Consider the following 26,734-nt stretch of genomic DNA (forward strand, 5'->3'; position numbering starts at 1 on the left):
AAAATTGCTTTTCCTTCTAATTAGAAAAAACAAAATACTATTTTTAAAAATGTGCAACAATATTTCATAAATTTCCAGTTGTTTTAAATCAGGTTATATTAACTGATTCATTTATACATTGAAAGAGTAAGGTTATATTGACCAGAATTATTTGAAACTATACATGGAAACTTCTAAGAATATTTTCACTGCTGCAACTCAATTCTAGGTTTACAAGCCAAAAATTCAGAGAGAGTTCCTTTAATTCTTCATTTTCATTATTTGCAAAATAAATATATCAATCTCTACTTACATAAGAAAGTCTCCTTGAGATTTATTTCTTTCATTTCTCCCAAAAGCATAAAAATCCACATCTTCTCAAACTCACTGGCCCCCACTTTCCATTATCTTCATTTTTGCCTCAAGAGGCATGACACTTTTATGCCTTGCTATACAGAACACAATTGTTACAATACTAGATATAACTCAAAACCTGATTAGCCAATATTGAGTAAACATTTGAAATTGAATTTCAATATACGCTTGCTTTCAAACTTATGATTTCATAAAGAGGATGGTTGCTATCCATCCTCTCCCACAAATAACTAATGGTTTTTAATAGAAATCCAAAGAAAACCAAATAACAAGGACAACTAGACAATTGGTCAACCAGGAAAGGTGTTCTAGAAATAAACTTACAGACACTAAAACCTTAGGATATCAGGAAATGCAACTGAAAGACCAAGACAACTTTTTGAGCACTCTCCTCTCCCCTCCCCCCCAATATCCGTTCTACTCTGGTAGTAAGTAGATTTTCTTCTGGGAGAGTATTTAATAATCATGGTCTATGATGTGATCAAGGTGTCTGTCACATTTAAGTGTTTCTAAGAGATCTATGTTTATACATAAGATAATTTTAAAATAATTAACATCTCCTAAAATTAGATCCTTAAAATTCAAGTGTAAATAGGGCTTACAATTTTACCTGCTGGGTTCTATCTTATTTTCAGGTTGAATTCTAAAAACCCCTTTGAAGCTGTTTTTACACTGACAGTATTACATAGATTATTTCAAAGTCCTAAATAAAATGACTGCTCTCTTTCCACCAGCCTCCCACACCCCCCCATCCCTATGATCAATTTTAAATTAGAATGGGTAAAATGATTCAGAGACAGCTTCAGCTTTCACTCTTTCCTTCTTGTTCACAGTTAGCATGATTAGGTAATACAAATCTAGCTGGTGTGGGGCCCTGATGGACTTTTTAGAAAGATAAGATAAAGTTTAACTTGAGTTAATCAAGTTTATAAATGGCATGTAAGCACTGGCAGGGGGGTAGAAGGAAATCCCCTTAACATTTGCACCTTTATCCTAATTTCAATTGGATTAGAGTTTATTAGTGTGTCTTCCCTGACCATCTTTTTCCTGTTCAGTCTGGAAGACTATGAAATAGACATTGAGTGGATTTTTGGCCCCATAAGCAAAAATATAAAGGAAATATGGATATATGGAAGTCTTTTTAAATATTTAAACTTTGAAGATGTTGGGGGGAATTGTGGATTTCCAGGCAAAATCTTTTAATCGATAATGAAATATTTTAACAACAGAAAGTAAATTTCCTTAGAAACTTCATAAGCATTTTTTCAAATACCAAGGATTGTAACAATGTAAAAAAAACCTTTCCATTGTACACTAAAAAGAATCTGATACTTTATTATTGATGCAATGATATATAAAATGTATATGTTGGGCCTAATTCAGTTCTTGACTAAGGGTTTTCACAAGTTAAAACTGAGAATCTATATAGCATATCTGGTATGTATAACAATAATATAAAAATCATCACAAATTAAGTGAATATAATATTGCAAATAACCAAATAAATATTTATGAAAATGTTTTAAATATTCCAACTACACAATTTTGCAAAAAAAAAAAATTGAGTGTTTGCATTGAGGGAATTTTTTTGTTTATTTTTTGTTCAATTGAAAACTTTCCTTGATATCTCAAACTAAAAGAATATTCTATAACTGAGGAATTTCAATCTGAAAAATAATTTTTAAAATGTATTAAATTTATAAGTTTAGGTTATTACAATATATTCTAATCCAATTTGAAATATCTGTTATAGTCATATAAAGACATTCAATCAAAATGACTTTTAATATCAGCAATCTATCTTTTGGATTATTCCTATCATGGACCCTGTGCCATTTTCTTAATCTATTACTTAAGCAGTTTAGGGAACTTCTGAATCTTTTTTTTAAGCAGGCAGGATCAGTGAGTTTCAGTATTATCAAATATCTTGATAAGTAGAAGTAGATGATTCACTGGCTCAACCAATAAAAACTTCCATCAACCCTTGCCTACTTGTCTTCTTTACATGGAGTTTGTTTACTGAATTGATGGTAGATTCAGAAAAAGAAGTATTATGACTGGTAAATCAGTGTCTGAAAGAAGACTCAGTTGTCTTCATACAGTCCCTAATTTTGAAAAATATTACATTTAAGTTTGAGATTGTCATTAGAACATCACCCAATCATACCTTTTCTACCCCTCTGTCCAAAAAACACAAATAAATGCCATTTTATTAAAGTTTGTATTCATTTGGTAAATTCAGGCCAGAAAATTAAGCAAGGAGAAAAAGAAAAAGCTGCTATTGAAGAAAAAGAAGGTTTGAGATGATCTAAATTGGCTATCTTTATTATTGTAATTATTCATATATAATTTAAACTTTATTTAACCTTAGCTTCTCTATAATCTGTTAAGCTTGACCTAGGCAAAGAGTTAAAATCACATATCTCCCTCCTAGCTCATAATCACAGAGGTATGGAATGCTGTTTAGACTAGCTGATATGTTAGTTGATTTTGCTGAAATTCATTTTTTTTCCCTTTTTAAGTCTTTACTATAAAGGATGGACCCCCGCATAGGGGAGGAAGTATGGTATATTTGTGGGAATGTATAAACAACAGAAAAATAAAGTCCTAATCAAATAATTAATTTCTAAAATACATAATTCAAGTAAGCTTTTGTTAAGCATTTACAATATGCCAGGGACTGTTATAAAATAAATAAACAAGACACTAAGCCACTCCCATGGAAGTTATTTTATATGAGGGAAGTCAATGTATATTGAGGAATACTAGAAAGAGGGAAAGAGTGCCTACTGGGGAAAAAGAGGCACTGTGGCAAATGAGGAAGAGATAAGAGTCCTAAGAGTCATGGCATTATTAATACGAAAAATGATTGGGATCCTTTCAAAAATGATGGTCCGGGAGAGGAATGCCAAAAAGAAAAAAAAAGCCTCTGGCTCTTGGCCAAACAAGTAAGTTGCCCAAGGTAGCAATGTGGCAAGTGAGAAGGAAGTAGCATCTAGATAGAAGAATGGAGAGAGTTTCTTCATGGAGTTTGGTTTAGTCATATGGTATATCAAAGATATAATATTCATTCAAGGCACCTTAAAGATATAATATTCATCCAAGGCACCTTAAAGATCATCTATGGACAATATTCTTATATATAATCAAATGGTCTCTGGAGTAAACTTGTCTAACATCACAGAAGTAGTAGGTAGCCAAGTGGAATTTGAACCCAGCCCCCTGATTCTAAAAGCAGTGTTTTGTTTCCATTTTCTGACACACCATTCTATATTTTGTGTACAAAACTGTGCTTCTATGTGGATATCTATATCTATATAAATGTATATAGCATGCCCTAAAAGTCTTAGAGCTGCTGTAAGCTTAAATACTAAAGCTTTCTTTTATGATGCACCAAATTTTGTATTTTATAGTCTTTGTATAAGATATCCTAAAAGTCTTGGCTCATCCTACCAGAAAGCTTTAGAATTTAGATTACATTGTCTAATATATATTAATATTTATCATGGCTCCATTCCTCTAAAAGAAGTCTAAATCAGTTTGCATTGCTGAATTTGCCCCAAAACTTACAACAATTTTCGGGTGGGGGGGTGGAGAGGCATTTTGTTAATCCTATCAGGCAGTCAAGATTCTGGGTTAGTTTTTCAAAGTCCTTCATGATTTGAACCCCCCTTCATTAGTACAAGGATGCCAGACTTAACTGAGTCAGTCCTCTTTACTGTTTTATTTTGAATTTGCCCTGAATGTAGATATATTCATCTGGCTTTATAGCCTCAATACTCCAAAGAATTCAAAAAGGTTGTTTTATAGAAAATATTCAGTAGAAATTGAAGAAGTTAATGGTAAGCAATGATCTGTTGGGGGATCTCAAATTTATTCCTTGCATTTTAAAAAGTTGTTTTTGTTCAAGAGTCATAGCATAATGACTAGAGAAAAGTGTCTTAGAGACAAGATTATCTCAGTTGAAGTACCTCCTTTGACACATACTGACTGGGTGACTCTAGGATAGTCATTCAATGCTTTTGGACAACTCTCTAAGATTATAAATTGCAGTAAAGGAACTAATCTGCATTGGAAGAGATTTACTTCACCTGGGGGTTTCCTATGCCAAAGGAATGACAGACAGTCTTAGTCTCTGGCCCCCATTCTGTCTCATTTCTTCAACTTAAGTGACTTTATTAAGTTACATCGATTGTAACCCCATACATATCACCTTAGCTAAAAAAAGACAAGCACAGTTGGCCCCAGTGATGATTTGTGAATCTCACTATGAACTTCATAAGGTGTTCAAGGTTACTTTTTAATTTACTGCAGCCAGAATCAATAAATCTTTCACCTTGTTTCTTTACTGGACATATTGTACTGGTTAATCATGTATATACAGCTTTGCATAGTTGAGGTGGAGAAAGAGTTTTCTTATGGGAGCCAATTTTTAACCACTGTACTGTTGAAATTGGAAACAAAAGGAAACTGCTCTTGTGTGTTATTAAGGTGTGATGGAGACTAATAGACATAAATAATCTTACTGGCCATTCTCCAAAAAGGGGGAACAAAAAAAAAAGGCTATCTACACATAGAGGTGGTACATTGAGGAACCTTGAATTTCATCATGTTGTACATAGAAAAATATGGTTAAATGGAGATTGGGTATAAATAATATAGAATCAGCTGGCAAAAGCCTGGGTGTGAATAGAAGTGTACTTAATGTAAAGACCGTAAAATGAATATAAAAGAAGCCAGAAATGTCTTCTAAAAGGTTATGCAGTCAAAAAAAATATTGACTGAAGTAATACAGAAGTCTTAGCTCAGGAAGAGGGAGGGAAGTGTGTTGGAATGGGGGTGGGGCTTAGATCATTGATTTCTGATTTCAAGAGTGCAAGGAGCACCTGATGAGGACACACCCTCCACCAATGCAGATCTTTGCCTGCTCTGGGGGAAGGGAACACTGACCCAAAGGTTAAGTACCTTGACCAGAGTCAGGACTTGAAAGAGAAGGTGGGGGAGAGAGGCACAGAGATCAAGCGCCATAAAGAGAGATGCAGAGACAGAGAGAGACAGAGACACAAAGAGACGGAGAGATAGAAAGGGAGGAAGCAAAAAAAGGGGAAGAGAGGAAAAAAAGAGAAAAGAGAGACTTCGAAGAGAGTTGTAATTTAATACATCACTCAACAATATATTTAGCTATTGTTTAAATCTCTAATCCTAAATTTGAGTGTTTGGGAGTGGGGGAGGAGGGAATAGGATTGGTTAGAAAACTAAGAAGAAACAATCAAGTAAGCTAAAATTATTTCTAAACTCCCTAAGTATTTATCTAAACAACTCTTTCAACCCTAGTGTTTCTTTTGCTAGAGTTATTATCACATAGCACATTTGTAAAGTATGTCAGTAAGAGTCAACAGAATACAAAGTTCTGGTTTATTGGGATTCATATTTTAAAAGGTTTATACCTTCAGTGTTGTTTAGTTTTAGTTCTGAAGGTCCTCTTCATCTGAATTTTTGCTTAAATTTTTTATTATCTTCAATCTGAATAAACTCAAATAATTTTCAATCGATTGTTCTAGTAGTAAGAGAAGATTCTTAAAATTAACCACACGTGGGAGAAGTAGCCAAATCACCTCATTTTGATGTTTGGCTGAACTCAGCTGCCTATTAGATGATTTAGTTCTATCTGCCAACATTGTGAATAAATATGGATAGGTGCCGATTTTGCACTTGATTTTCCTTTGGAATAAAAACCTAGGAAATTGGTAATAACTGAGGGAATGCTCCAAACTTTTGTTCTATGACCTGTCAAGAAGATAGAAGTTTTTTTTAACCATAATTGGATGATAAAATGGCCCTTACAGTAGTTGTAATGTAGGATAATGATAAATTTAAGGCAACAAGTATTTGACAAAATGGATAAAAGATAGAAAGATTGCCTGAGGAATCATTCAATCAAGACCTACTTTTATATATTAAAATATTTATACCAGTTATTTTTGTATTAGTGAAGAATGGGAAATTAAGTGGATACAATGTACTGTGAAGTAGCTAAACAAATTATGATACAAAATGACTCTGGGTAAATCATGAAAACTTCTAGAGTCTCAAGGACTTTTTTTTTTTAGGTTTTTGCAAGACAAATAGGGTCAAGTGACTTGCCCACACAGCTAGAAGGTCAAGTGTTTGTTCAATGATGGAAGGAAAGGGAGCTACAATGATTTTCTGCTTTTTCAAGGAGTTTATAATTCTAATTACTTTCAGCATCACATTTGTTTTAATAACACATGATATTTGATTACCTAACACTAATTTACAGAGCATTTTCAAATATATTTTCTCATTTTATGTAATAATGCAGGAAGTAATTCAATTTCAATTTCCTTTTTCAGCTTTAAAAAGACAAGAAAAAAATGTACCCTGTTTGATAATATCAAAATGTATTACTTAATATACTTTTAAATTATAGTTTTTATATAACTATAAAAAATAAGCCTTCATTACTCACTTGCAGTATGTATGACCTCTCCTTACTGCTCTCTAGGGGAATTTCTTGATTCCTCTTACTAAAGGTATACTATAAACATATGCTTGATTTTTTGCAAGGATATTTAAACCTCTTTGAATAACTCAGAGGGAAGAGAGGCTTTATGTAAATCTCAGTCATTATTGCAAATTCCATCTAAATAATTTGCATTTAAACTTAGGGGAAGTAATTTTTAAATATTCTTTATCACAAGTAGGCACTTAATAAATGTTATTGAATTGAATTCTTCCAATCCTTAATGTTTCAGTGGGAATATTTATATCATTCCTGGAAGAGCACATTCAATATTTTTGTCCACCAATAGGTGGCACTGGACATTTAGTCAGAATTCTGGTAATTATTACTTTATTATATGCATTATTATGAAATTTCATATCAGAGTGACAGTGAAGTATAGGGGATAGAGCACAAGGTAATTAGGAAGCATGGGGTTGCTTTATCAGCACAATTATCTCCCTAGGTAAGATGTAATGTCATTTGGTAGAGTTAATTAAGAGTTATGATTAAGCTGTTTTCAAAAGGTTAGAACATTAGGACACCGAAGATTAAGGAAATAGATTACAAAAGACTCCCCAAACCTCTAATTTCCAAAATTCCCAAGAAATGTTTTTGACCTGAAAAACACCTCTCTCTTAACTATTTATTAAAATAATTTTCCTGAATATTTATATATATATATATATATATATATATATATATATATATATATATATATATATATATATATAAAATGTATCTCCCTAAATTATACTAAGTTATTTTAACTCCAAAATGAAACAATTTCCTCTTTCCCCAGTGGCAGCATTAGTCCCAATATTCTTCTAGAAATACATATTCAGATACATTTTTACCGGGATATATGGATCTGAGAAATCATTTCATTGTAGTATTAGACAACATAACATGTTATTACTTCTTCATTTTTATTTTAGTGGCATTAAAGGAATTGAGAACCCTAAATGAGAAGTAAAAGAGTTTTAATTCAAAACAAGTGAAATGTTCATGGCAATTACATTTCCATTTTTCAAACTAATATTAATGTCGTATTTAAAAGTCAATGATCAACAGGCATTTATTAAGCTCTTATTATGTGCTAGGCAATGTTCTAAGTGCTGAGAATTCAAATACAGGCAAAAAGAAAGTCAGCCCCTGACCTCAAGGAGCTTACAGACTGACTGGGGAAGACAACACATGAAAAGAAGATGAAAGGCTGGAAGATATGATGGTAGGGGAATGGGTAAAAAAGAAGTCTGGAAAGTGAGGAGAGGCTAGATAGGAATCAAGGAATAAACATGACTAACCTTAGCACCTCCTTAAAATAGAGATTCTGGAAGGAATTGACTAGCTAGGGAAGTGGACAAAAGTCTAGAACTATCCTCCAGAGCCAAAAGGCAGCTGTGAAAAATGATTTTAAGATTAAAAACATGTTTTCCTCAGGATAATCTTGTGAGGTAAGTAGGGAAAATATTATTTTCTTCACTTTACAAATGAGGAGACTTAGACATAAAGAACATGAGTTTTTGGTGTTCACAGATAATTCATTCAACCAATAAACATTTTGTTGAACACCTACCTGAATCTAGAATGATGTTAACACTGAAGATACTAAGAAAAAAATGAAACAGATTCTGCTGTAAAGGAGCTTAAATTATATTAAGAAAAATAACATGCATAAAAAAATTCAATTTAAAACCAAAGTAATTTGGAGTGGAGGGATATGAAGGGTGCTAATATCATGATATACAATCAAAAGGATTTTATGTCTCTTCCAAAGCTGAGATTTTCTGATTTCTCAGTTGGGATTACAACCCAGCTCTGAAGTTTTCAGAGTCAGTGTTGATACCAAAACACCCTTTTGCACCTCTTTTATAAAGTAAAATCAGTCTATTCCAAGAATAATTGTATTAAAAAATTTATTTGAGAAAATTTGCATGACTGCATTTGGATAACATAAAAGAATTTGATAGGGAAGGGTATATAGATAGGTTAAAGCTATCTAATTGTGATATTGCATACTAGCTTGAGTATTCTAGTCTTTCTTATATGAGTGGTCATCTTATATCACTCTTAAATATGGATTTAGAAGGGCTCTTAAAGGCATCCACTTTACAGATAAGTAAACTGAGTTCCAGAGAGACTAAGTGACTTACCCAAGCTCACACAGGCAAATAAAGTTTTGAACTAAAGTTGCTAGACTACAAACTCAACTCTCTTTCCATTATGCTACACAAGAAGAACAAGTCATGCTTTATTAATTTGGGGCCATAAGTGAACACATTCCCAGAAACTGATATGCCTTAATTTATTTACTGCTGTTATAAAGAGCTCTAGACTTGGAATCTGGAAGACCAGACTTCAAATCCATCCTCTGACACTTCCTAGCTTTATAATGACAAAATTGTTAATATAGTGACAAATAAGCATTAATACCAAATGTAATTTGAACTGCCATTCTATTAAGTAATCCTTGTAAAGTCAGAGTTTCAGTAATGTCCTTGCATTTCCATCCACTCTTAAGATATTTACTCTTGATTAAATTGAATTGTACCATACCCTAAGCCCCCTCCCCCATTCAGGGTTGTTGCAAGCTCAACAGCTCAAACTAGTTCCCAACTTCCTTTCCTCTTTCCATTAGGATTCAAGGCAGGGCCCGTGAAATATCCAGAATGAAGTGGCTTTCCTTGCTCCGATTGCCAAGGGTCACTGAGGTCTCTTGATCAGACCTTGATTCCTCATGCAGTTTTCTCTCCCTCTCCTTCAAAAACTTTGATAGTTTGTAGGTGTTTGATACACTTTTCATGGTTCTCTTTGGTTAGAAAAATCTACTGGACGCCTCCTAGGATGACAGATTTGCTACCCTGTTATCTCAGTTAAAAACAATTTTTTTTAACTCATGGTTTTGAATTATTTCAGGACTTTACTATGGGTAAATCATTTATTAATCTCAGTTTCCTTAACTATAAAATGAGGCTACTAAAGGTACCCACCTTATTTGTGAGGATCAAATGAGATATTAGCATAAACCATTTAGCACAGCACCTAGCAGGCAATTAATAAATGTTCATTTCTTTCTTTTCTTTCTTTTTTCTTTCTTCACATTTGTCTTGGATGCAAGAAACCACAATGGCTTCCTTGCACTCATTGGACCAAGTCCAAAGTCCCTAGTCTGGAATCCCAGGTCCTTTATCAGTTGACCTTACCCTACCAGTCTAACCTTATCTCTGTGTTCCTTCTAGGTAGATCTGTTTCTCTTCTCAGACCCACGTTTTTATTATTCTCCTCTAATTCCTACATTTCTTAAAGACTAAAGTTGATTCATCTTAGCACCCTAGGAGCCTACATTTAGTGTTGGATTGGTGATTATGGCACTGAACTCTCTTATTTTGTAGATGAGGAAAATGGACCCAGAAAAGTTAAGACATTTGTTCATGGTTATATAGCTAGCAACTGTCTGAAAAGGCATTCAAACTTTGTCTGATAGGTTTGCCTGACCTATAGCAATATATCCACTACACCTCTGTCCTGAAATTCTCCTAAACCAAAACTACAATGAAATAGTAATCATTCAGTCAATAAGGAAACAAGCAACAAAGACCTCTGAGAAGCTAACATTCATATCATGATGTTCATTTACTGAAATTTATTTATATATAAACTTCTTTGGACTTTACTCAGAACCAGCTTTTTTCTTATTTTTGCATATTGTTCTAATGGGATTGGCTGTCTTTCTCAACCCCATGGTAGATTTAAAGTAGCAAATTGTAAATGGGAAGAAATAGATAAAGGGGAGCAAATTGGAAGCGAGAAGTGGACTTTTAGAGCAATAGTGTCAAACAATTAGAAACAGATCCCTGGCAGGCTGTGTATTGATTTTTAAAAATCACAAATTAACATTTTCTAGCTTGCACTGTACTTTCAATTGTTCAAATGTTTTGTTAAACATTTCCCAATTACATTTTAATCTTGTTGGGGGAGCTTTGAAGACAAGGATTTAACACTTTATAATTATATTTTAAAGGTTTACAAATAATGATAATAAATAATGACAGCAATTATCCTGACAAAATATAAGAAGACATAGAATCAGACATTAGTACATAGTAGTTCAAGATCTTCATAATGTTTAATATAGTTTAAAAAAACCTAGACTTAGAAGATCTGAGTTCAAATCCTAGATTTGCTACTTCCCACTTGTGTGATCTTAGCCTAATCAATTTATGTCTATGGGCCTCTGCTCCCTCATTTATAAAATTAAGAGGTCAGATGAAATAATCTCTTAGATCCTAACCTATTTCATAATTTTAAATCTAGGCTCATTGATCTAACTTTTAAAGATATCCATAATTTTGCCCAAAAGATAGCTTTATAACTTTATGAGCCACTGATTCCCTTACATTTCATTCCATTTTGATAGGTTTACTATATCCCAAAATCCAGGTCTTTGATTTCCTTATACAGTTCCTGTGATCAAAATCACAAAGTAATGCTTAGAGGGTATGGCACATGTTAAGTACCTGATAAATAATCATTCTCTATCTATCAACCTATCTATTGTAGACCTTTGCAAAGGTCACTTAGTGTGCAGACATCCTGAAGGAAAGATTCACATTTGGGGAGGTCTTGGGATAATTGATAAATCACAAAGGTCCATCCCTCCTGGCATATTCTCCTGGACATATCTTTTAGTTGATATGTCTCATATCCAGCTCCCATTCTAGGCTGAAGACCACCCCCTTCCTTTGATGGACAAGCCTGATATAGCTTTTCAGATGTCAACAACTAATAGTGGAAAATATGAGCACCAAGTTCCCTAATTTATCCTTGGTGATTTGGTTCTCCAGTAAAATCCACCCCCTTACCACACACCTGAGTAATCCATGAATTTAGAGAAGTATTTATAAATCTGTATGTTAACCTAATTCTGTTTTGCTCTTCATAAGAATTAGGACAAATTCGAAGTGTTAACAAATATTTAATCTAATTATTTAAGATCAAAACTCAGTGAGGTAAAACTCAAGTGATATTTTTAATAAAAAACAAAAAAACTCAGTGAGGACCCCCTTCTTATTTTTGGAGGACTCCTCACTAATTGAGACATTATTTATAAAGTGTTTGACATAAACTTAGGACCCATAGAAAAGCTTATTCCCTTCCACTGTCATTTATCAGTCTATTTTCTATGTATCTTTCACATATCTATTTAGAATATTTATAATTATATTTATAAGATTTATCCATCAATCTAAATTGACTTCTCTTTCTGTTTTAACTCTTTCACTGTCTTCAAGGCCTAATATAAATCTCATCTCTTCCATAATACCTACTCTAACTACTCTCTCCCAAGATGAACTCTCTCTCTTGTCTTATCTATAATTTTTTTGCATTTTAAGCTTTTAAGTCAGGGGCAGGGAACCTCCAGCCTGTGATGAATTGATTTGGCATTATCAAGGCAGTTGCAGGAGGTTCTCAAAAATTATTGAATTATTTTAGGGTGGATTAATTAAAAATTTGACCAAATATAGGCCAGAATGATGTTATAAATATCCAAATGACCCTTGGCAGAAAAATGGTTCCCCATCCTTGATTTAAGTATTCACAAAGAGGCTAAATAATCACCTTTCAGAGCACTGTATAAGAAAATCCTAAACATGGTAGGGGAAACTGGACTTTCCAAAATGTCCTTCCTTTTCTTTTCATGAATTTTCAGGGACTCCTAATAAGTACCTTTCAAACTCAATATCCTATCAGATATTGAATGATCTTCTTTCCCTCACCTTTTCCGATCTTATCTAATAATTACTCCCTTTTGTACACTCTGCTTTAACTAAATTGGCTTACTCTCTGGCCCTATGCCTTATATTGTCTCACTATTTGTTTTTTTATTTTTATTTTTTTAGATTTTGCAAGGCAAATGGGGTTAAGTGGCTTGCCCAAGGCCACACAGCTAGGTAATTATCATTAAGTGTCTGAGGTGGGATTTGAACTCAAGTACTCCTGACTTCAGGGCTGGTGCTCTATCCACTGTGCCATCTAGCTGCCCCATCACTGTTTATTTTTAAAAAAACTTTGTAGAAATACATATTTCGCATACCCATGCCATTGCTCCACTGTTCCATATATATATTTCAAATGTCCTTCTTCCAAGCTATCCTTCAAAGTATAATTTAATTTCCCTTCTGGAAAGTCTTGATCACACACACACACACACACACACACACACACACACACACACACACACACACACACATCTCTCCCTCACAGATTGTTTTTTCTCAAGTGTAGAAATCTATCTTTCCCTAGGAGAGGAAAGAGATGGGAGGAAGAAGACAGGGGGAGGGAAGGGGGTATTGTAAATAGAAGAGAGGGAATATCATGGGAGAAGGTAGTCTGATTGCAAAATACTTTTGAGGAGGGACAGGGTGAAAGGAGAGAGAGCATAGAATTAACGAGGATGGGGGGATAGGATGGAGGGAAATACAGGTATCAATAGCAACTGTGATAAAAAAATATTGAAGCCGTTTAGAAAAACACAGATATCTTATTGTCTGATCTTGTTATCTCTTAGACTTCTTGTCTCTTCTCTAAGGATATGATTTCCCTCTCATCACACCCAATTTGGATCAAGGTACAACATGGAAACAAAGTAAAGACTGACAGATTGTTTTCCGTGGAGGGGTGGGGGGAGGGAAGTAAGATTGGGGGAAAATTGTAAAACTCAAATAATATCTTTAATAAAAATTAATTTAAAAAATATTGAAACAATTTCTCTGATGGACTTATGAGAAAGAATGCTATCCATTCCAAAGACAGAACTAAGAGTGTCTGAATACATACTTAAGCTTACTTTTTTATTTTTACTTTATTTTTCTCCAGGTTTCTCTTTCTCTGTAGTGTGGGGGGAATGTTACTTTTACAATATGACTATTATTATAATGTTTTTCATAGCTACACATTTTTAACCTACTCTAAGTAACTTGCTTTCTCAATGGGGGGAATGGGATAGGTAGAAGAGAGAGAATTTAGAACTCAAGATTTTGGAAGTAAATGTTGAAAGTTGTTTTTGCATGTGGGGGGGATTTAAAATAAAAAGAAAGGAATAGTTTAAAATACACATATACTTTGTATATGTAGCAATAATCTAATGGCATATTGTGATTATTTCTATTTGAATTGAAGCCCTGCAAGCTTCTTGACGTCAGAAACTGTTTTTGTCTTTGTTGCTCTAGTAGGAAATTTTTTTTCTTTTGCAAGGCAAATGGGGTTAAGTGGCTTGCCTAAGGCCACACAGCTAGGTAATTATTAAGTGTCTGAGTTTGGATTTGAACTCAGGTTCTCCTGACTCCAGGCCCGGTACTCTATCCACTGCACCACCTAGCCACCCTTTAGTAGGAATTTGACACAAAGTAGGAGCTCAATAAATGTTTGCTGTATACCACTAATATGTATACCAAAGAGATTTTTTTTAAACAAGGAAAAGAACTTATTTTTACAAAAACAGTTATAGCAGCTCTTTTTGTGGTGGCAAAGAGTTGGAAATCAAGGAAATGTCCATCTGTATAGAAATGATTGAACACGTTGTGGTATATAGTTGTGATGAGATATTATTTATGCTATAAAAAATAATGAGCTATATGATTTCAGAGAAATCTAGAAAGACTCACAAGAATTGAAGAAAAGTGAAGTGAGCAGAAACAAGAGAATATTGTACATAATAACAATAATATTGTATGATGATGAACTATGAGTGACAAATTCTTAGCATACAATGATCTAAGATAATTCCAGAGGACTCATGATGAAAATGTTATCCATCTCCAGAGGGGGAAAAATGATGTAACTTCTATTTTTTACTTAGTTATTTTTGTGGAATTTTTTGTGTTTTCCTCCAAAACATGTTTAACTTTATATATAATATTTACTGTCTTGAGAGGAGAAAGGGAAGGAGGAAGGAAAAGAATTTAAAAGTTAAAAATTTTAAAGAACAAATGCTAAAAATTGTTTTCATTTATAATTAGGGAAAATAAAATATTCCAAAAAATAAATATTAGTGGAAAAATAATAATGATGATGATAATAAATGCTTATTGTCTTGATTTATATATAAGTTCCATAAAAAAGAGTGACATCTCATCTAAACTTTGTTATCTCACTTAGTTCCAACAAACACTAAGAGCTTAACCAATATTGAATGAATTGCACTTCTTTACTATTGGTTTGGCATTTATCTATTATCTTGTTGGGAATTGAATATATCAATAAAATCAAAGGTCAAATCCTAAAAATAATAATCTCAAATGTTGGGTGTCCTTTTATATCAATAAAAGTTGAAAGTTGGGAAATGATAAGCTGGTTGATTTGGGAAAACATGGTTAAGACTTGCACTTATGAAGGAAGGTCCACTAGACCAAGAGATGAAATGTGGAAATAAGCATGGTATGGTATGTGTATGAGTATATGTATATGTGTATATATACATATGAATGTGTGTTTATAGATATCTATGTATATTTGTACACATACACACTCATATGCACAGCCCAGGTATACATGTGGACTATTTGTATCTGATCTGTGGTAGAACATTCCAATCTTGCTTTGATCTGATCAGCCACAGTCAGACACACTGAAACTCGTCTCTTAAGATGGGAATGTTATTTTTGTCCTTCTTTGACAAGGAAAGATAAGAAATATATATATATATATATATATATAGATATAGATATATATATATATACATATATATATATATATATATATATCTATGTTTGTGTATGTTTAATTTAGCTTTCTTTGGGAGAGGGGATATAGGGGAGGGGGAAAAATAAAGTAAAAGCAGAACACAGTCCAGGGGAAAAAAAGAAAACCTACAAGAAAACTAAGAAAAGCTGGGTAACTTTGAAAACAATGTGTAGTATTTATTATGTAAATTTTCTTGAAATGGAAATTTATTGTTTTATATTGAATCCTCTCAGGTTCTTCTGTGAACAAGGAAATGTTCTTTTTTTCTCATTTGTATTTGTTTAAAATGAATAAAAAATTTACTAAAAAAATTGAAAGTTATCCTCAATTTTCTCCTATAATTTCTCAAAGCACTTTGCATAGTCCTCTCTTGGATTTAATTCCCCTTGAACAATAAATATCCTGTACACATTTCTCTTCTTTTCAATATACACTACACTAATCTTCCCCATTAGACTTCACACTCCTTGAGATCAGGGTCTGTAGTATATCAATCTAATGAGATAATATGTGTAAAGTTCTATATAAATACTGTTATTATTATTATCAAATCCCTATCTATTGTTAAGTACTGTATCTTGAACATAGTAGGCATGGAGGGTAACAAGGTTGTACTAGCGGATAGAGAATTGGCTTAGGAATCAGGACTGGAGTTCAAATTAGGTCTCAGATACTTGATACTTATTAGCTGTATGACCTTGGGCAAGTCACTTAACTCTGATTTCTTGAATCTAGTGCCATCTTCAGTCATTCTGCTCCATATTTGGCTACTAGACCCAGATGAATCTGGAAAAGAAAGTGAGGCTGGTGACTTGGCATAATCTCAAATCCTGTTCACATGCTTTTCATGGTATCACCTCCCACGGTCTTCTCTGAGAAGGAGAAACATTATCATCAGTAAGTAGACTCTTGATTACTATCTGTGGAATTGGAAATAAGTCTCATCAAGTCAACTGTAAATTTCTAATTGTTTCTTCTTTCTTTCTTTTTTTTTTGCAAAATAATGGGGTTAAGTGACTTGCCCAAGCTCACACAGCTAGCAAGTTATCAAGTGACTGAGGCCAAATTTGAACTCAGATATCCCTGACTCCAGGGCTGGTATCCACTATTCCCCTGTTTGCTATTTCTTTGCATCAGTCCCAGCCCCATAACCATGTGCTATCAAATGGGTTTTTTTGTTAGCAACTCCTTAAATACATGTGGATTCAATTGATTATGTGGCACCATCATTTCCAGATATAAAGGTGAGGACATTGTCATTGCTGAGTAATTTTAAGAATCACTTTCAAGCAGAAAAGTAGAAGAAATATTACTCCTCAATTCAATAAACTGAATTCGGTCTCTGCTGTTACAGTGTTTCTGTATTCTGCTGTAATTTGCTGAGAAGTAATACTTTTTTCTTTCAAACTGGAGGGAAGCATTTAGAAGTAAATCAGCCATGGCCTAGTAACCTTTTGCTTGTAATCCTGTTTTAGTGTGACTTTATTGTGTTTGTTTTGTTTACCTTTGAATTTCTCTCCTCCTTCAACTGCCTTCTTTCTTCCTCCCCTCATTCCTACTCAAATCTCTTCTTGAGAAAACCAACTCATTTTGAGCAGCTCATGTTATCAACATACAAGATGTGATAAATTCACAGAAATCTGCCTTCTGTTCTGGTGGAGGAGGTCAACAGGACCCCTGGAATTTGCAGAGTACTCCTAGCTGAGCTCAGATGATTCCCTTCTTCTGTATATGTCAAACCAAAGCTGGACCATATCTCAATTATTCTGCTGTATTCTGAGGCATCCTTACAGAAACTCCACCACCACCCCCAGCACACCAGGCAAAGAGCTTAGACAACAGCAAACACAGAGTGAATGAGAAGCTCTGCATCAAAGCCCTTTGAGAGAGTTATACCTTAAAAGAAGCTTTGAACCTTGGGTTAAAATGTCAGGGAGAGGCTACCTGGAGGTACATTTATCATTTTTTTAATTCCCTTAAAGTCAATAACACTTCAGTTTGACAAGTTCATTCATTGATTGGACCATTTAAAAAATTTTGGTTATATTTTAAAATAATAGACATAGAATCTTTTAGAAATTATTCCATTAAATTAAACAAAATTATTTAGAAGGAAATAATTAATGTCAATATTACTTCAATTTGACAGGTTTCATCCATTGATTTGACCATTTAAATCTCCAAAAATATTTTGACTATATTTAAAGATCATATGCACAAAATATTTTCAAAATCAACTCATTAAAACAAAATTATTTAGAAAGCAAGAAATGTCATGAGAAAAAAATACCTATTCAAAAGCTCTTAAACCATAAGAAGTGAAAAAATCCTGCTCTGGAAATGATCAGGAAGGATATTTTAAATTTAAATTTTAAATTGCATATCTGAATGCAATTCTTTATAGTCTATTTTTGGGCCTAGTAGCCAGATATAGAGCAGAATGACTGAAGATGACACTAGAATCAAGAAATCAGGGTAATGATCAGGAATGCAGGGTATATTTTAATTGATAAGAATTATGGAAATTCAGTCCTTGTAAATTGCACAATATGCCCACCACAACTTTTCCTTATTTCTGAAAAGATAATATATCAAGTTCAATAAATAATACTTGATGAGTTGGAAGAATATATAAATTTTCTTTAAGGAACACAGCCAAAAACATGTCACATACCCTGTGTGACAAATTCACTGCCCTTCAAAGTAACCTCTGTGTCTGCCAGGCCATCAAAGGATGGACAGACAACACCAGGAATTGTTTTTTCTCTTTGCCTGACATTGTCTGAACTCCAGTAGATAAGAATATCGCCCTGTGCTGTGTGCAGTGAGCAGGGTGGGGAAAGGGAATGGGGCGCACATTTCCCATAACTGTAGGGAGCACGGGAAGGAAATCAACAGCTCTTGATGCCTTTGGGGACCACATGTTTGTGAGTTAAAAATAATGAAACCCTAGTTTGCCATGAGGCCATGCTAGGAGAGTGGCTGAGGTAGAGAATCCCTCAACATTTAAGCAGAATTAACTCAGTCACCATAATAGTTAATATTCCCAGTGGTAAGAACTGCATTCTCATCTGAAGGTTCATTTAGTTGGTGGTAATGTAATGGAGTGACTCACCCACCCAGCCCTCCCACCCCTGTTCTTAACAGGCTTCCTTACCAAGACTCAAGCCTCACATTTTACAAAGTATACTGTTTAAAGTTCTATCTAAAGTCAGAACTATCTAATACTATCTTGTAGTATCTAAAACTGAAAGAGTAATAGACACAAATTTAAAGCTAAAAAGAGACTGATGAGACCGTCTATTACAACCTCCACACTTTTACAAAAAGGAAATAGGTTCAAAGAGTTTAACTGACTAAACCAAAGTCCCACAGATATTAAGGGGTTGAGGGAAATTTTAAGCCCAGGTTTTCCTATTCCAGATCCACTGTTCTTGTCTCTTTTCTTACTTTGCCACCCTACTTTCTTTATAATAAGGGAATCCAGCCTTTTAGCTCTTCTGGATCACATTACTCAATAGAAATTTGACAAGGTTGTATATAATTGATTATTTATTTATGACTATAATGTAACCCATATTATAATAAGTATAATAATATAATGTAATAAAATATAAAATAAAAATAATTAATATAATAAACATTAACTTTTAAAACAGAAAAATAAGAACATGTCTTCTTCTTTTTAGGTTTTTGCAAGGCCACACAGATAGGTAATTATTAAGTGTCTGAGATCGGATTTGAACTCAGCTACTCCTGACTCCAAGGCCAGTGCTCTATCCACTGCACCACCTAGCCACCCCTAAACATGTCATTTTTAAGGTGAACACTAAGCCCACTTCTTCAATACCAGTGCATCTATACCTGATTTGATAGAAGTTGTAGCAATGTGAAGAATATTTTCAAGATGCTCAAGTGAAATTTTTGTTCTATTATTACTTTTAGTATGTTTCTTATGGGGGGGAAATATTGTTCACAAATATGTATACCCCAAAGAGATGTCATGAACAAAGAATGTTCGAGAAATACCAGATATTTTTTTCTTTAGGTAGGTACAACTTATGAAAGTTCAATAAAGACACTTGAAAGAATTTTTCTTTAAGTTGCATATCTGAATGTAATTCCTTAAATTCTATTTTTGAGTTTGCAGGCATATTGATGTCGATTGAGATTCTAGTTAATGAAATGCAGTTGGTATTTTCTAAAATTTTGAAATCTAATTCTCAAAGCCTTATGACAAAATAGTAATTAATGTTGAATAGTAATTAAAGTTGTCTGTTGTAATTGTGATGAGTCATATAGCATTTTAAAATAAAGATCTTAATCCCCATATACATATCTTTTGGTTTGTTTTTTTTTTTTTGTTGTTGTTGTTGTTTTTTGTTTGGTTTGGTTTGGTTTTTTTGCAAGGCAAATGGAGTTAAGTGGCTTGCCCAAGGCCACACAGCTAGGTAATTAGTAAGTGTTGTGCAGCTAGGTAATTAGTAAGTGTTGTATCTTTTGTAAAACAAAAAAACAATTGGAGATTGACTATGGTAGAAAAGTGGAGCCATGTTACTTAAGGGTAAAGCTGGTTGATGATATTGCACAGTTGGCACATATAGTCACCTGTTCCTTCATTTTTTGGTTATGCAACACTGACTGGACATACCTACTCTATAGAAACTTTTGCTACTTAAGAATTTTTTTTTCTATAAGTGATCAGCAAGAGAAGGCAATACTATCTGTGGACTATGTTGGATCAGAAGTGGTCTGTTATGAGAGATATTTTCTATACTCATGGCTTTCAATTAGTTAGGCAATTGTCATTTATTAAGTACCTAATACTTTGTGTTAGGCAATGTGCTTAGTGTTGGGGATACAAAGAAGGCTAAAAGACAGAAATGGTGCAACGAAGTGGCACAGTGGATAGAGTACTGGACATGGAGCCAGGAAGATTTATCAGTGTCTGGCTCAAGACACTTTGAACTCTGGGTAAGTTACATAAATCTGTTTGCCTCAGTTTCCATATCTGTGAAATGAGCTGGAAAAGTAAATAGCAAACCATTACAGTATCTTTGCCAAGAACACCCCAAATGGGGTCACAAAGAGTTGAACATCGTTGAAACGACTGAACAATAACACAAACTATCAAGGAGCCCACAACTTATCAGCAGAAACAATATATAAATGTAGAGTTGATGTGTACAAACAATCTATATGTAGCATAACTTGGAAAGAATCGATAGAAAGAAGCACTAGAAGTAAAAGGTATGAGGAAAAAAATCCTGTAGAAAGAATTCTACCTAGGACTTGAAGGAAAGCAGAAAATGACAATGGAGAGCATATATGCATGGAGGACAGTCAGTGAAAATTTCTGGAATTGGAGATTAAAAATGATGTTCAAGGAACATCAAGGAGGTCATTGTCAGATACTCACTGAGGGATATGAGGTATAAAAAAGACTGCTTAGGATCTGGACTGGCAAGTGGGGGGGGGGGAGAGAAAGAAAGACTACTTCTAAAAAACTAAACAACTGAAACTAAGCTGTCAGTCTGCACAATTTCCTAAGGAATTATAAAGAGATCTTGCTATGGTATGAGTTGAAGTGACAAAGGACTGGATTAGATTAGATTGTGAACTCCCACAGAGTTTGTTTTGTTTTGTGGTTTTTTTTAAGGGGATGTGTGTATGAGTCTTTATATTTCCAGCATTCATCATGGTACCTGGTGAATAGAAAATGATGAATAAATGCTAACTGACTGACTCAAGTGTTTTGATAGGAGGGATAGGACCAAGAGTCTTTCCGAACAAGAATAGGTCTAGGAGATATATAAGTAATGGAGATAAGGAGGCAAAGTCAAATCAGCTAAAACAAGCTAAAGCATGTAAGACCATGCAAGGCAAGTCAGAGTCCAGAGTTTAGATAGGAAGAGTGATTGGGAACATTTAGAAAACAATTGAACTCTGGTCTTAAGACAAGTTCTTTTCTCTCTGCTCTGGTTTAATACAAACAGGTACATGAAGGAAACTGAGGACCCACGGATGGTGAATACATTCAGAGAAAATTTGGAGACCTATAAAGAAATTCTGTTCTTGATTGAGACAAAAACAGTTATGAGGTGCATAGAATTATCTTCAGAGTAGGAAATGCAGTAATTCAGAAGATTTGCTGTTTTAACTATATGAGTTAAACTATTTATCAATTAACTATTTTCAGATAAGGTATATTATTTTGTCTAATATTCCTATAATTATTTTGTGTTACAAGCTCCTTACTCTACACTCAATATCCACCAATGATACACACTTTCAAAGTATCTACACAGAATACAAAGACCTAAATGACATTTTGTTTATTGGCATATTTTATTCTGCTATCCTTCTGGGGTGTGTGTGTGGAGAGAGAGAGAGAGAGAGAGAGAGAGAGAGAAACACCACATCAGTGTCTTAAAATATGAAGTATCTAAAGTCAAGAATCATATCTATGGAGTTTCTTTTGTATAACTCCAGTGCCAAACATAATTAGCATGAGATCATGACACGGTACCATGTAGGAAATCCTCAATGAAGATTCATTAAATAAAAGAACAAACTTTATAAATATGCTCTTCTGATGATGTTGGCAATGACTGTGATCCTCTTGGATGTGTCTGCATATCCATAAAATAGATTGTTTCTGTAATTGTTAGGGTAGTTAACAAAAAGCTTCTGGAACAGGGAGAAAGAACTTGAAGTCTAAGCTAGCCAGACTTGATGTCTACTTTGAACATGAACATATTCAATTTTCCAATTTACTCTGACAGGGTAGACATTCTCTGCTTTACTTTGTGATATACCTTGATAATTTTTTTTGGATTTTTTTTTGCAAGGCAAATGGGGTTAAGGGGCTTGCCCAAGGCCACACAGCTAGGTAATTATTAAGTGTCTGAGGCTGGATTTGAACTCAGGGACTCCTGACTTCCTGGGCCGGTGCTTTATCCACTGTACCACCTAGCTGCCCCTGTGATATACCTTGAGCATTGCTATACTTACTATCTGATTGACTAGTGAATTACAAATGAATGGCAGGTTGTTACCAAGCCAGTTCTTTGTACAGCGAATTAATTACTATGTAAATATATATATATATATATATATATATATATATATACATATATATACATATATATATATACACACACATATATGTGTGTGTGTGTGTGTATATATATATATATATATAGTCATTTGTTCTGTAACTATGATAAGCAAAAAAGACTTTCATTTAAGGATAACCTATTCCCATCTCCTTTTTTGGTCGGACAAGTTATTCACAACCCAAAGTATTATAAGTATGTGATTTTCTTGCTCCTGAAAAAGATTACTGCTATTATTCATTTCCAAAGATTCTTTTCCTATCTAAATATATCATTCTTTCCCTGTGTCATAGCAAAAATCCTTGATCAAATTTTAGAAAAACTCAAGCTTGTATTAACAATTTTCTCCCTTTTTTGAAAATAAATCTATGTACAACATTTTGCAGTAACACTATAATATAGATTACATGCAGTCATATAATCAACTGAACTCTTCATGGAACTTGTATTTAAAGAGTTCATGAATGATTATAGATAGATTCTTGTTTGAGTAACACCTGGCAACAGGGGCCATGGGCCAGTTCCAGCTAGAAAGTCCTATTTAAGAGATAAGCCAGTTTAGGCAAACATGTCTTTATCCAGCCCTGGAATGCATCAAAAGGAATCCTGAAAGACTTCCGACATCAGAAAATATCTGTTGATTTTGGAGCATCTCTATCAATAACACCAAAACACATTGCAGGAGTGCTAATTGCTTGCTCCATTTACTGAAGAAAAAAGGAATGTCAAGTATGAATAAAAACCAAGAGGAAAGAAAAATAGAAACTTTCAAATTCCTCTGCATTTTTGACCACTTGCCATTAATTGGTCACAAAAGTTAATTTGATGACAACAACAATTCTAGGATGTTATTCTATTTTCCATCCCATTTTAAAAACCCAGTCTTACCTCTTAAAAAAGATAACTAACACTGATATCCTTGCCCTCAATATTGTTAGGCTAAAATATGTGTTATAGTCACCCTTAAATGGAATTTTTTTTTTGCAAGGCAGTGGAGTTAAGTGGCTTGCCCAAGGCCACACAGCTAGGTAATTATTAAGTGTCTGAGGCCGGTTTTGAACTCAGGTACTCCTGACTCCACGGCCTGTGCTCTATTCACTGCGCCACCTAGCCGCCCCTTAAATGGAATTTTTGAGAGGAAAGAGGGGATTTTCATAATTTTTAGCCAAGTTCTATTATAAAATTAATCTTGGTATAAACCATTTGAAAATGGTTATGAAGCCCTTTTAAATTTCAATTGTTAAATTGGAAAGGGAGGGCAGAGAGAATTACGTAGGTATATTAAAGATGAATTCCATGGAGAAAAGGTGTCTTGTAGGATGAAGAATAGCTGCTGAGTCACCCAGATGTTCACCAGAAACTAAATCCTAGAAAGAAACCAAAACTAAACCCTTGGGTCCCAAATGTCTGCCTACAGATGTACAAAGTTTTGATTACAAAGAAGATAAACTAGAGGTTACAACACAAGGAGTCAAATTTGGGCTCATGGAGGAGAAGACTCATGACTGAACTGTCTTTGAATTGACTATACCTTTTTTCTTTCTCTTTCTTTGTTTTGCATTTATTAGCATAATTGTTAACAGTTAATAATAGTTGAATTGAATAATTCTTAAAGTTGAACTGTTCTTGTGTCCCTGTAATAAATTCAACTTGATAATAATGAAAATTTTGGTGAATATATTGGAATAGTTTTTGGCATATTTATAAATTATGGAAGCAATATTTATTAGTGAAATTTATCTCTAGTTCTCTTTCTCTACATTGCCTTTCCCTGATTGAGGTCTTATTTAGTAAAATAGTTTCTGAGTATTGACAATTAGCATGAATAGTAGAGGTAGAGAGATTTTTATATAACAAAAAGGGAGTAAATGTACAATTTTCCTTGATAATTTTTAGAAATATTGTATCAAGATTCTTTTTTTATTATCATCTTTCAAGTGGTCCAATTATTCTTATTGGTCTCTCCTCCATCTGTTCTCCAGATCAGTTGTTTATCTGATGAAATGCTTCACATTCTCTTATATTTTTTCATTCTTTTGATTTTGCTTGATTAATTCCCTGATGTCTTATGTCATTAAGTTTCACTTTGCCTAATTTTAGTTTTCAAGGAATTCTTTCCTTCCTTAAGTTTTTGATTTCATCTGGGAGACTTTCTTTTCTTTATTTGTTGCATTTTTATTATTCTTTTTTAAGTTTTTCCTCAATTTATCTTATTTAATTTTTAAATTCCTTTTTATGTTTTTCCAAGAACTCTTTTTGGTCTTGGGACAATTTAACATTTCTTGCTGAAAAAAAAAATAGCCCTATTATCTTCCTCTGAATCTGAACCTAGGTCTTCTCTATCCCCATAGTAGCAATAATCAAGTTCTAGATTCCTGGTGTAGAGGATGGCAACCCATGCTTCAGCTCTTTGGCACTTTTCTCCACCTCTAAGTCACACCCCAGGAACCCCAGCCATGCTCTCCTTCAAATACTTTTGCTCCCAGCTGTCCTCTGTTCTATACAATTGAAACCAGGAACTCTACTTTGCAACGAGGTCCCACAGCAGCAAGGTCCTACCCCACTCACCAGGTATGTACTAGCTTCTTTTCTCCTGCAGCCAGTCTGGGATTATGTCAAGTAACCACAGCTGTCCTTGGGCTCCCCGGACAGTGGAAGGTTCTTTAGTCTGTTCCTACCCCGTGGTTGGACCCCAGCACTGTCAGTGGGGTGAAAATTCCTGAGGTTGAGACTACCTCCTAACCCAGCTTGTGTGTTGATTTCACAGAGTTGACTTGGAGGTGTTTGAACTTCACTCAGGATGAACTTCCTCTCCTGGAGGTTGAGTCTTTCCTAGGGTTCTCCCCAAGATGTCTTAGGAGGATTACAGCATTACCCCAATGTCTATTGATTTCTGCTGCTTTACATTCACTCTGAGTCAATGTTCTGTCTTTTTCTGTCTGGAAATTTCAAGAGCCAAAAGTTTTCTGACCAATTCCACTATCTTCTCAGAATCCTCTTTGATGTTTCTATTTTGAATTGGTTCCGTATCTGTTCAATTGGTTCAATATCAAAATGAAAGCAGTTATTTTTAAAGTGTCTGTTTAATTCATTCATCTTCTCTTACTCTGAACTAAAAAGAATCCTCTCTTCCCTTTTTTTTCCAATTATGTTCCTAATATCTTTCATCTGGGATCTTGTTCTCTTAATAACTTTTAGAATCTTCAATCTATTTACCTGACTAGGACATTTTCACTTATGAACCCATCTCCAAAATATCATTTTGGTGAACTTGAGTCAGAAAAATCTCATTTAGTTTTTTATCTCAAAAATAATCTTCTAAGACACTTGAGTCTTTAGTAGTTAGATAAAAAATTAAGAAATAATCATTAAAACAACAACTTGAATACTAATTTAAAGCATATTTCCATATTACTGAAAATTTGTCATCTTCCAGAGAAAATTGAAAAGGGCCTTCAGTAAGTCGCTTCTCAGTGGGTACTTCTGGAGGGAAAACTCCTTGAAGGAAGGGACAGAATCTTATTTATCTTTTGCATTCCAACATATATCTCTACAAAAAGTCTATACTTAATGTTTGTTCAGTTGTATTGAAAAAGTACTTATAGAAGTTAAAAATTTTTACTGGATTTGTATTGGTAAATGGAAAGTATAACTTAGAGATTTCTTCAATTTTTGTCATTTTACCAATTAGTTTTTTATTTGGCAAACTAAAGCATTTTAGGTGGGGAGGGCTTGAGAATCAAGAGGGCATGGCTCTCAAGAATAGAGTTATGAAAGATCCCTGCTACCACATATACTTACATGAGTTGTGCCTCAATCCTCCCAGTCCTTAGCCATAAGCTCACCTTCTAAAGGATTGTCTGGCTTCTGCCCTCCTTGGCCCCCATTCTATTTATTTCCCCTCAACTCTTTTCATTCTTCCTCCCAACCTTATGTTTTTTCTCCTGTTATAAATGACTTTGGGCTTAAAAAGATCACTGATATCATTGGGCAT

General features: G+C 34.0%; 1 long non-coding RNA gene across 1 annotated transcript in view; it reads left to right on the forward strand.

Moving 5' to 3' along the window:
- The window catches only part of LOC141499953 (uncharacterized), a 36,525-nt gene extending 13,878 nt beyond the window's left edge, over positions 1-22,647 (forward strand). The window contains exons 2-3 of the long non-coding RNA XR_012471803.1: positions 16,358-16,519; positions 19,312-22,647. This is a non-coding gene — a long non-coding RNA (uncharacterized LOC141499953). The remainder of the gene's footprint in view (positions 1-16,357; positions 16,520-19,311) is intronic.
- The last annotated feature ends 4,087 nt before the right edge of the window (positions 22,648-26,734 follow it).

Source organism: Macrotis lagotis, chromosome X (assembly GCF_037893015.1).
Source record: "Macrotis lagotis isolate mMagLag1 chromosome X, bilby.v1.9.chrom.fasta, whole genome shotgun sequence".
NCBI classification, from domain to species: Eukaryota; Metazoa; Chordata; class Mammalia; order Peramelemorphia; family Peramelidae; genus Macrotis; species Macrotis lagotis.